The sequence below is a fragment of the Sapajus apella genome, unplaced genomic scaffold (genome assembly GCF_009761245.1).
Source record: "Sapajus apella isolate SASKATOON/1434 unplaced genomic scaffold, GSC_monkey_1.0 scaffold6, whole genome shotgun sequence".
NCBI classification, from domain to species: domain Eukaryota; kingdom Metazoa; phylum Chordata; class Mammalia; order Primates; family Cebidae; genus Sapajus; species Sapajus apella.
Genome location: NW_022436946.1, coordinates 63,316,465 through 63,328,794, shown reverse-complemented (window position 1 = coordinate 63,328,794; position 12,330 = coordinate 63,316,465). Strand labels below are relative to the sequence as shown.

Here is a 12,330-nt window from a genome sequence, read left to right as displayed (position 1 = left end):
TGGGCAAGAAAAATATCTATTCACTACAGAGATAACTGAAATGACGGCCAAGCAAAAAGCAAAAATAAGTAAACAAAAGAACCATAAGAAAAGAGAGAGGCAGAGCAAGATAGCCAAATAAAAGCCTCTGATCAGCCTCCCCACAGGAACACCAAATTTAACAACCATCTAAACAAAAAAAGTACCTTCCTAAGGACCAAATCCCAGGTGACTGATCACAGTACATGATTTTAACTTCATAAGCTGAAAGAGGCATAGAGGAGCGTAGGAAAGGCAATCTTGAAATGCCAACACCCGTTCTCCAGCCCCCAGAAGTAGCCAAATAGCAAATAAAAGCACATGGCTTGAGGGAGGGACAACACAGTGACTGTGGGAATTTGCATTGAAACTCAGTGCTGCCAACACCAGGCAAAACTTAGCGGACACCCACAGAAGGGGCATTACATGTCCTGGCCAGAGGGCAACTGCTCATCCCAGTAGTCCAAATCTGAGTTTCGGGAAGCCTTGACATCACAGGTTAAAGTGCTCTGAGGTCTTAAATAAACTTGAAAGGCAGTCTAGGCCACAAGGACTGTAACACCTAGGCAAGTCCTACTACTGTGCTGGGGCTCAAAGTCAGTGGACTTGGAGGGCATGTGAACTAGTGAGATATCAGCCAGGGCAGGTAAGGGAAGGCTTGTAAAACCCCTCCCCAAGTGCCAGGCTGTACAGCTTGCAGGTCCAAAAGAGGCCTTTTCCCTCTGCTTGAGGAGAGGAGAGGGGAAAGTAAAAATGACTTCGTCTTGTAACTTGGATACCATCTCAGCTGTAGTAAGATAGGAAACTGGGCAGAGTAATGAGGCCCTCCTTCCAGGCCCTACCTCCCAAACAACATTTCTAGACACACCCTTGGCCAGAAGGAAATCCACTGCCTTTAAGGGAAGGACCCATCCTGGTAGGATTCATCATCTGCTGACGGCCTCGGACTTTGAATAAGACAGCAGTGGTAACCGGGTCACGCAGTAGGTCTTGAGTGAGACTCTGAGATGTGCTGGCCTCAGGTGTGCCTAGCATATTCACAACTCTGACAACTACAAGGAGAAACAACTTCTGCTTCAGAAAAGCAGTAGAAAGAGTAAAGGAAATGTACGAGCTCGGCCAAGTAGGGTAGAGGACCAAGAGGGCTCTTGGGCTGCCCAATTCCAGGCCTTGGCTCTTAGATACCATTTCTAGACCTACCCTGGGCCAAAGGGGAGCCAACTGCTCTAAAGGGTGAGTCCCAGGCCTGGCACCATTCACCATAAGTGGACTAAAGAGGCCTTGGGCATTAAGTAAGCACTGACAGTAGTAGATAGATAGAGCCTAGCAGCACTCCCATGGGCTTATGGTGGTAGTTGATATGGGGAGAAACTCCTCTGCCTAGGGAAAAGGAAGGAAAAAGTGCTAAGGATTTTGTCTTCTGGCATGGGTACCAGCTCAGCCACAGCAGAATAAAGTACCAGGTAGATTTCTAAGGTTTCCAACTCCTGGTCCTGGCTCCTGGATGGCATCTCTGGACCCACCCCATATCAAGGGGAACTTGCTACCCTGAAGGGAAGGATACAAGCCTGGCTGGCTTCACCACCTGCTGATTATAGATCCCTAGGGCTCACAGCTAACATAATCAGTAGCCAAAGAGTGATTACAGTGGGCCTTGGATGAGACCCAGCACCGTGCTGGCTTCCAGTCTGACAGAGCACACTCCTAGTGGTGATGGCCACTTGTGTCACCCCTCCCCCAGCTTCAGTCAGTTCAGCACAGAGAGAGAGGCTCCACCTGATTGGTGGAAGGTGAGAGAAGAGAACAGGAGTCTCTACCTGGTAATCCAGAGAATTCTTCCAGATCTTATCCAACACTACCAAGGAGGTACCTCTATAAGTCTGTAAGTACCACAGCATTACTGGGCTTGTGGTGCCCCTTAATGCAAATACAGCTGCAGTGACCAAAAACTTACAAGACACCCAAGTCCTTTCGATTACCAGGAAAGCCTTCCCAAGGACAGGATACAAACAAGCCCAGAATGCAAACACTACAATAAATAACGAACTCTTCAATACCCAGACACTGAAAAATAACCACCAAGCATCACGACCATCCAGGGAAACATGGCCTCACTAAATGAACAAAATAAAGCACAAGGGACCAATCCTGGATAAACAAAGATACGTGACCTTTCAGAAGGAGAATTCAAAATAGCTGTTTTAAGGAAACGCAAAGAAATTCAAGATAATGCAGAGAAGGAACTCAGAATCCTATCAGATAAATTTAACAAAGAAATTGAAATAATTAAAAGAATCAAGCAGAAATTCTAGAGTTCAAAAATGCAACTGACATACAGAAGAATGCATTAGAGTCTCTTAATAGTAGAAGTGATCAGGTGGTAGAAAGAACTACTAAGCTTAAAGAGAGGCTATTTGAAAATGCACAGTCAGAAAAGACAAAAGAACAAAGAACAAGAACAAAAAAAAAAAAAACAAATCTAAAAGATCTAGAAAATAGCTCAGAAAGGGCAAATCTAAGGGTTACTTGGCCTTAAAGAGGAGGTAGAGAGACAGATCAGGGTAAAAAGTTTCTTCAAAGGGATAACAATAGAGAACATACCAAACCTAGAGAAAGTTATCAATATTCAAGTACAAGAAGATTAGGAACACCAAACAGATATAACCCAAAGAAGACTACCTGAAGAAATTTAATAATTAAACTCCCAAAGGTCAAAGATAAATAAAGGATCCTAAAAGCACCAAGAGAAAAGAAACATATGACACACAATGGAGCTGCAATACATCTGGCAGCAGATTTTTCAGAGGAAACCTTACAAGCTGGGAGTGATATATGACATATTTAAAGTGCATAGCATATTTAAAGTGCTGAAGGAAAAAAACTTTCACTTTAGAATAGTATATCCAGCGAAAATATCCTTCAAACATGAAGGAGAAATAAGGACTTTCCCAAGCAAACAAAAGCTCAGGGATTTCATGAACACCAGACCTACTCTTCAAGAAATGCTAAAGGTAGTTCTTCAGTCTGAAAAATAAAAGGATGTTAATGAGCAATAAGAAATAATCTCAAGGTACAAAACTCACTGGTAATAGTAAGTACACAGTAAAGCACAGAATATTATGACACTCGAAGTGTGGTGGGTAAACTATTGATAGCTTAAGTACAAAGACAAAAAGATGAACTTATCAAAAACAATTACAACTTCTTAAGACACAGACAATGCAATAAGAAATAAATAGTAACATCAAGCGTCTAACGGCCAAGACTGCAAGAAAACCTAGAAGAAATGGATAAATTCCTAAACAAATACACGCTCGCAAGGCTAAACCAGGAGGAAATCAAATCCCTGAATAGACCAATAACAAATTCTGAAATTGAGGCAGTTATTAATAGCCTATCAACCAAAATTAAGCCCAGGACCAGAGGGATTCACATTCTAATTCTACCAGAGGTACAAAAAGGAACTGGTACCATTCCTTCCAAAACTATTCCAAACAACAGAAAAAACAGGACTCCTCCTGAACTTATTTTATGAGGCCAGCATCATCCTGACACCAAAACCCAGCAGAGACCCAAGAAAAAAAGAAAATTTCAAATTTCAGGGCAATATCCCTAATGAATATAGATGCAAAAATCTTCAATACAATACTGGCAAACCAAATCCAGCAGCACATCAAAAAGCTTATCTATCACAATCAAGTCATCTTCATCCCTGGGATGCAAAGCTGGTTCAACATATGCAAATCAGCAGAACCCATGACAAAAATCACATGATTATGTCAACAGATACAGAAAAGGCCTTCTATAAAATTCAATACCCCTTCATGCTAAAAACTCTCAATAAACTAGATATTGATAGAAGGTATCTCAAAATAGTAAGAGCTTTTTACGACAAACCCATAGCTAATATCATACTGAATGGACAAAAGCTGGAAGCATTCCCTTTGAAAACCAGCACAAGACAAGGATGCCCTCTCTCACTACTCCTATCCAACATAGTATTGGAAGTTCTGGCCAGGGAAATCAGGCAAGAGAAAGAAATAAGGGTATTTGAATAGGAAGAGAGGAAGTCAAATTGTCTCTGTTTGTAGATGACATGACTGTATATTTAGAAAACCCCATCGTCTCAGCCCAAAATATCCTTAAGATGATAAGCAACTTCTCAGGATACAAAATCCACCTGCAAAAATCACAAGCATTCCTATACATCAATAATAGCCAAAATATGAGAAAACTCCCATTCACAATTGCTATAAAGAGAATAAAATACCTAGGAATACAACTTACAAGAAATGTGAAGGACCTCTTCAAGGATAACTACAAACCACTGCTCAAGGAAATAAGAGAGAACACAAACAAATGGAAAAACATTCCACGCTCATGGTTAGGAAGAATCAATATCATGAAAATGGCCATACTGCCCAAAGTAATTTATGGATTCAATGCTATTCCCATCAAGCTACCACTGACATTCTTCACAGAGTTAGAAAAACCTGCTCTAAATTTCATATGAAACCAAAAAAGGTAGATACGTATAGCCAAGACAATCCTAAACAAAACAAAACAAAAAAAAAAACAAAGCTGGAGGCATCATGCTACCTTACTTCAAACTATACTACAAGGCTACAGTAACTAAAACAGCATTGTACTGGTACCAAAACAGATATACAGACCACTGGAACAAAACAAAGGCCTCAGAAATAACACCCCACATCTACAACCATTTGACAAACCTGACAAAAACAAGCAATGGGGAACAGATTCCCTATTTAATAAATGGTGTTGAGAAAACTGGTTAGCCATATGCAGAAACCTGAAACTGGACCCCTTCCTTAAACCTTATACAAAAATTAACTCAAGATGGATTAAAAACTTAAACATAAGACCTAATACCATAAAAACCCTAGAAGAAAACGTAGGCAATATCATTCAGGACATAGGCATGGACAAAAACTTCGTAACTAAAATACCAAAAGCAATGGCAACAAAAGCCAAAACTGACAAATGGGATCTAATTAAACTAAACAGCTTCTGCACAGCAAAAGAAAGTGTCATCAGAGTGAACAGGCAACCTACAGAATGGGAGAAAATTTTTGCAATCTATCCATCTGACAAAGGGCTTATATCCAGATTCTACAAAGAACTTAAATAAATTTACAAGAAAAAAAAAAAAACCCCATCAAAAAGTGGGCAAAGGATATGAATAGATACTTCTCAAAAGAAGACATTTATGTGGCCAAAAAACATATGAAAAAAAGTTCATCATCACTGGTTATTAGAGAAATGCAAATCAAAACCACAATGAGATACCATCTCATGCCAGTTAGAATGGCGACCATTAAAAAGTCAGGAAACAACAGATGTTGGAGAGGATGTGGAGACACAGGAATGCTTTTACATTGTTGGTGAGAGTGTAAATTAGTTCAACCATTGTGGAAGACAGTGTGGCAATTCTTCAAGGATCTACAACCAGAAATACCATTTCACCCAGCAATTCCATTACTGAGTATATACCCAAAGGATTATAAATCATTTTACTACGAAGACATAGGCACACATATGTTTACTGCAGCACTGTTAACAATAGCAAAGACTTGGAACCAACCCAAATGCCCATCAATGACAGACTGGATAAAGAAAATGTGGCACATATACACCATGGAATACTATGCAGCCATAAGAAATGAGGAGTTCATGTCCTTTGCAGGGACCTGGATAAAGCTGGAAACCAGTAACACAGGAACAGAAAAGCAAACACCACATGTTCTCACTCATAAGTGGGAGTTGAACAATGAGAACACATGGACACAAGGGAGGGGAACATCACACACCTGGGCCTGTCGGGTGCTGGGGGAGCTGGGGGAGGGATAGCATTAGGAGAAATATCTAATGTAGATGACAAGTTGATGGGTGCAGCAAACCAACATAGCACATGTATACCTATGTAATAAACCTGCGCGTTCTGCACATGTATCCCAGAACTTAAAGCATTTAAAAAAAAAAAAAAAAAAACACTGAAAACCAGTAAGTTGAGCATTCATAACTTCAAACGCAGGAAAACAGTCAAGAACAGTAATCAACAAAATAGACAATGGCAACAAATTAACAAAATATAAGCTAGTTCTTGGAAAAATTAATAAAACAAGCAAACTTCTAACTGGATACTTACTGGGATTCACTCAGAGTGGTTGGCAAAATATTAAGGGAAATATTAGGGAAAGTTATAAAATATAGTCTCCTACATTTTGGAAGGCCGAAAAGTTTTCATAACTTGTAATAATGGAACAGGCTGAAGGCAGCCAGTTCCTAACTTAGAGCATTAGGTCATAGGGTAAAGATTAGGGATAATAGAAGCCTCTGAAAGCAGCTAACACCCTCCCTAGCCCACTTGTTCACTGTACTCTGTATTGAGTGTACTTATTCATCGTGGAGTCAGCGTTTGCAGGACAGACGCCCGCAGGTGGTGATTAACTCAGGTGGTGACCCCGACGTGATCATCGTCACAGCTGCTAACGGAGGTTAGTACGGCACCAATTACTACTCTAAAAATTGATAAAGAATAAGCATTTATCCTACTTTTCCAATTTGAACTGTGTATCAGAGTAATTAAATAGACCTAATGAATGGAGTAAAGAAATTCTACAAAAAAGAATTCAAATTTAAAAATACAGAAAAAATGAAAGAAATAAGAGAATAACCATGTTGTACCCCATAATAAAGTAACTGATTTAGGAAATAGATAAATGGTAAAACCAGAGTAAGTTTCTTGGACATAGTATCAGCTGACATTTACTAAATCCATTAAAAGTGAGGCAACCCCATCTTACATATCCACTGATGTGACGCAACGGAATATACACGGCATCACTAAAGTCTTTTTGCAGCACTGCCCCCATGGATTTAAAAAAAAAAACAAAAAACTAAATCTAACTGAGCCTATAGGTCAAACACTCTGACTACCAAAAATATAAATGTGAGGTTTAAAAAACAAGACACTACAAGGAAACCAACAAAACCCAGAAAGTGAATAAATGATCCAGTTTCCTCAACAAGTTAATAGCAAGGAGAAAAAAAGGTGAGGTGAGATCATGCAGATCAGCAGTTGAAAAATGATGGCCTGTGGGCCAAAGTATACCTGTTTTTGTATGCCCCTCATAGTAAGAAGGGTTTTACATTTTTAAAGGGTTTTTTTTTTTAAAAAAGAATATGCAACAGAGACCTAACAAAGCATACAAACCCTAAAATATTTACTACCTAACATTTTACAGAAAAAAAATGTATCAACCCTTGTTCTAGATTATAAAACATTTAGAAAAGCTTGAGATATAGCAACCAAACAGGAGTAGAACTTGTTTAGATACCAATTAGAAAAACTGCACTATACACTTTTACTCAATTGAGCAAATTTTATTTTGGAGTAGTTATTAGATGATATTAACCAATTATTGATTTTGTAATAGCCTAGTTCTGTATAGAAGTGATTTTTTTTTATTTCTATTTTTTATAGAGACAGGGTCTGCTCTATCACCCAGGCTGGAGTGCTGGGGCACAATCATGTCTCACTACAGCCTCTAACTCTCGGCTCCAGCAATCCTCCCACCTCAGTCTCCCAAGTAGCTAGGACCACAGACATGTGCCACCATGCCTGGCTTTTTTTTTTTTTTTTTTTTTTTTTTTTTTGTAGAGACAGGGTCTTTCTGGCCAGGTGCATAATTCCAGCACTTTGGGAGGCCAAGGCGGGCAGAATGCCATGTTGGGGTCTTTACTAAAAACACAAAAATTACCCAGGCATGGTGGTGCATCCCTATAATCCCAGCTACTTGGGAGGCTAAGGCACAAGAATCTCTTGAACCCGGGAGGTGGAGAGTGCAGTGAGCCGAGATCATACCACTGCACTCCAGCCTAAGCAACAAAGTGAGACTCCGTCTCAAAAAAAAAAAAAAAAAAAAAGAGAGAGAGAGAGAGAGCGTTTTTCTATGTTGCCCAGGTTGTCCTCCAATTCCTGGCCTCAAGTGATCCTCCCACCTCCACCTCCCAGAGAGCTAGAATTACAGGCATGAGCCACCTCACCCACCCTTCAAGATATTTTTTAAAAAAGAAGATTAGGGGCCGGGCGCAGTGGCTCACACCTGTAATCCCCGCACTTTGGGAGGCCGAGGCGGTTGGATCACAAGGTCAAGAGATCGAGACCATCCTGGTCAAAATGGTGAAACACCCTCTCTACTAAAAATACAAAAAATTAGCTGGGCATGGTGACGCGTGCCTGTAATCCCAGCTACTCAGGAGGCTGAGGCAGGAGAATTGCCTGAACCCAGGAGGCGGAGGTTGCGGTGAGCCGAGATTGCGCCATTGCACTCCAGCCTGGGTAACAAGAGCGAAACTCCGACTCAAAATAAAAAATAAAAAAAAAGAAGAAGAAGATTAGGTCAAAAAAGAGTGGCAAAATAAGGATAGTTGTTAAACTTGAGTAATGGGTGCTTGGAAGTTTTTTACACTCTCTTATGTATGCTTGGAAATTTTCAAAATCAAAAGTTAATAAAAAGACAAACCTCGGCTAGGCACGGTGACTCACGCCTGTAATCCCAGCACTTTGGGAGGCCGAGGTGGGCAGACCACCTGAGGTTGGGAGTTTGAGACCAGCCTGACCAACATAGAGAAACCATCTCTACTACAAATACAAAATTGTAGACCATCTCTACTACAAATACAAAATTAGCCAGGTATGGTGGCTCATGCCTATAATCCCAGCTATTCGAGGGGCTGCGGCGAAATCACTTGAACCCAGGAGGCGGAGGTTGTGGTAAGCCAAGATCATGCCATTGCACTTCAGCCTGGGCAACAAGAGTGAAACTCAATCTCAAAAAAAAAAGACAAATCTCTAACAAGACAGATCAAGGATACAAATATGTAAAATACAGAATGAAAAAAGTAACCATAGCTATAACTGAAATAAAAAATAAGACTATGAACAACTATATTTTAATAAGTGGAAAACCTATATAAAATAACTTTTTAAAACATTTTTGAGGCAGAGTCTCACTCTGTCACCTCAGGCTGGAATGCAGTAGCATGATCAGAAGTTACTTACTGCAGCCTCAACCTCTTGGGCTCAAGTAAGTGATCCCCCCACCTCAGCCTTGTGGGTAGCTGGGACTACAGGCACACACCACCATGCCCAACTACTTGTTTGTAGAGATGGGCTTTCGCCATATTGCCCAGGCTGGTCTTGAACTCCCGGGCTCAAGTGATCCTCGCCTTGGTCTCCCAAAGTGCTGGGATTACAGGTATGAGCCACCACACACGGCCTTAAACAAATTTTTTAAAGACAAAAATGCTAGCAACTAATAAGTGAAAAACTAGAGCATTTGAACAGATCAATTATCATTAAAAAAATTAAAACAGTAATTAGAATCCTGGTTGCCAATAAAAGGCCCCTGGCCCAAATGGTTCTACCAACGTTTCATGAAACAGATACCTACCTTATACAGACTGCTTCAGGGACAAAAAGAGAGAGAGAGAGAAAGAAAACTGCTCATTTAAAAGGGTTAGGCCAGGCATGACAGTTCACACCTGTAATCCCAGCACTTTGCGAGGCAGAGGCAGGAGGACTGCTTGAGTCTAGCAGTTCAAGACCAGCCTGGGCAATACAGTGAGACCTCATCTGTACACAAAAAAAAAACTTAAAAATTTAGCTCAGCAGGGTGGCACATGCCTATAGTCCCCACTACTGGGAGGTTGAAGTGGGAGGATTGCTTGAGCACAGGAGGTGGAGGCTGCAGCAAGCCAAGATCATGCCACTGTCTAGCCTGGGTGATGGAGTGAGATTCTGTATCAAAAATAAATAAATAAAAGGGCTAAAATAATGTGAATTCCTAAATCAGATAAAGACAATATAGGGACATTGGTCTCCCTGCAGTCAACAATCCACATATAAATTTTTACTCCCCCAAAACTTAACTCCTAATACTCTACTGTTGACCAAAAGCCTTACCAGTACAATAACAGTTGATTAGTACTTATTGTATATATTATATACTACATTCTTACGATAACGTAAGCTAGAGAAAACAAAATGCTATTAAGAATATCATAAGGGCCGGGCGCGGTGGCTCAAGCCTGTAATCCCAGCACTTTGGGAGGCCGAGGCGGGTGGATCACAAGGTTAAGAGATCGAGACCATCCTGGTCAACATGGTGAAACCCCGTCTCCAGCCTGGGTAACATGAGTGAAACTCCGTCTCAAAAAAAAAAAAAAAAAGAATATCATAAGGAAGAGAAAATATATTTACTATTAAGTAGAACTGGATCATCATAAAGGTCTTCATCTTCATTGTCTTCACATTGGGTAGGCTGAAGAGGAGGGGTTGATATTGCTGTCTCAGGAATTACAAGGGTGAAAGAGGTAGAAGGGGATGCAGAAGAGGCAGGCACACTCGATGCAACTTTATGGAAATACATCATAATTTCTGACCAACTTTTTTGCTTTTTCATTTCTCCAAAAACATGTTTATACAGTACTAATCTTTATTCTACCATTTGCTTTAGATTCCGTGCCAGTAATCAAAGAAGGGTCCAAGTCACAAAAGAAGTCAAAAGCAGTCTTGATAATCAAAAGCCTTCTGCCAGATTGTCTACTGTCAATTTGTTTTCTGGCACCACTGCATTTTTTTTTTTTTTTGAGACAGAGTTTCACTCTTGTTACCCAGGCTGGAGTGCAATGGCGCGATCTCGGCTCACCGCAACCTCCGCCTCCTGGGTTCAGGCAATTCTCCTGCCTCAGCCTCCTGAGTAGCTGGGATTACAGGCACGCACCACCATGCCCAGCTAATGTTTTGTATTTTTAGTAGAGATGGGGTTTCACCATGTTGACCAGGATGGTCTCGATCTCTTGACCTCGTGATCCACCCGCCTCGGCCTCCCAAAGTGCTGGGATTACAGGCTTGAGCCACCGCGCCCGGCCCTTTTTTTTTTCTTTTTTTTTGTTTGTGAGATAGAGTCTCACTCATTATCCCAGCCAGAGTGCAGTAGTAGGTACTATCATGGCTCACTGCATCCCAGGATCAATTGATCCTCCCCACCTCAGCCCTCCAAGTAGCTGGGACTACAGATACACACATCCATATCCACCTAATTTTTTGTATTTTTTTTGTAGAGACAGGGTTTCACCGTGTTACACAGGCTTGTCTTGAACTCCTGGGCTCAAGCAATCCATCCACCTTGGCCTCCCAAAATGCTGGGTTTACAGGCATGAGCCACTGAATTCAGCCCCTTGCACTGTTTCTTCTAAGTCTTCTTCCTCATTGTCTAGTACTAGTTGCAAAGCACTCATCTTTATCAAGTTGTATTCTGTTAATTCCTCTGGTGTGATGTCTACTGGCTCTTGAATTTCTCCAAGATCCTTATCCTGAAACTCTCTAAACTCAAACTTTTTTGTCATATCCACAATCTCTTTCATGATCTCCTTGATTGTCTCTGCTGTAAATCCTGAGGTTATGCACAATAACCGGGTGTAGTTTTCTCCATCGGTAATTTATTGGTTCAAGCCTCATGGCTTTTATGGCTTTAATGACTGCATCTTCAATGGTGTGATCCTTCCAAACTGTCATGATGTTCTCTCTATTGGAGTTCTCTTCCACAGCACTGACAATGCTTTCCATACAGTACCACGTATAATGAGCCTTAAAGGTCTTTATGACACCCTGGATTTAGAGGCTGAATTAGAGACATTGTGTCTGGGGAAAAGTAGACCACTTCGATGCCTTTGGTGTCAAACTCAGGGGGTTCTGGGTGTCCAGGGACATAGTCTGATATCCAAAGAATCTTTTAAAAGCAATCCCTTGCTGGCAAGGTACTTCCTGACTTCAGGGACAATGCATCAATGAAATTAATTCAGAAAGATTCCTGTTGTCCAGGCCTTCTTGTACAACCAAAACGCTAGCAGCTGGTACTTACCTTTTGCCTTCAAAGCTGGGGGTTAGACACTTTACAAACAAGGAACCCAACTGCATTTGCATAAAACAGTAGAATTAGCCTATCCCTTCCTGCCTTAAATCCTGGTGCTTATTTCTCTTCCTTACTAATAAATGTCCTTTGTGGCATTTCTTTTAAACCAAATCACTTTCATTACAGTAAAAACCTGTTCAGGGCTGTTCCGTCTACGGTGTAGCCATTCTTTTATTATTTTGCTTTCTTAATAAACTTGCATTCATAAAAAACAGCCGTTCAGGAAGATATATTTAATACTTTCTCCTCAATGATTTTTTTTTTTTTTTTTTTTTAGGATGGAGCAATACTTTATTTTTACACACTTTGA

The 12,330-nt window shown here is 40.7% G+C and overlaps 1 protein-coding gene across 11 annotated transcripts in view; it reads right to left on the bottom strand.

The window, feature by feature from the left end:
* SNX14 (sorting nexin 14) overlaps positions 1-12,330 on the bottom strand; it is a 103,019-nt gene that overhangs the window by 84,848 nt on the left and 5,841 nt on the right. The window contains exon 2 of one of the 11 annotated variants that reach the window (XM_032275327.1): positions 8,952-8,962. The exons of 9 other annotated variants lie outside the window; for them this stretch is intronic. The gene's annotated coding sequence lies outside the window, so the exon portion shown is untranslated. Of the gene's footprint in view, positions 1-8,951; positions 8,963-10,306; positions 10,698-12,330 lie in introns of those variants that run through there. One more of the 11 variants, XM_032275326.1, reaches the window with a different exon arrangement.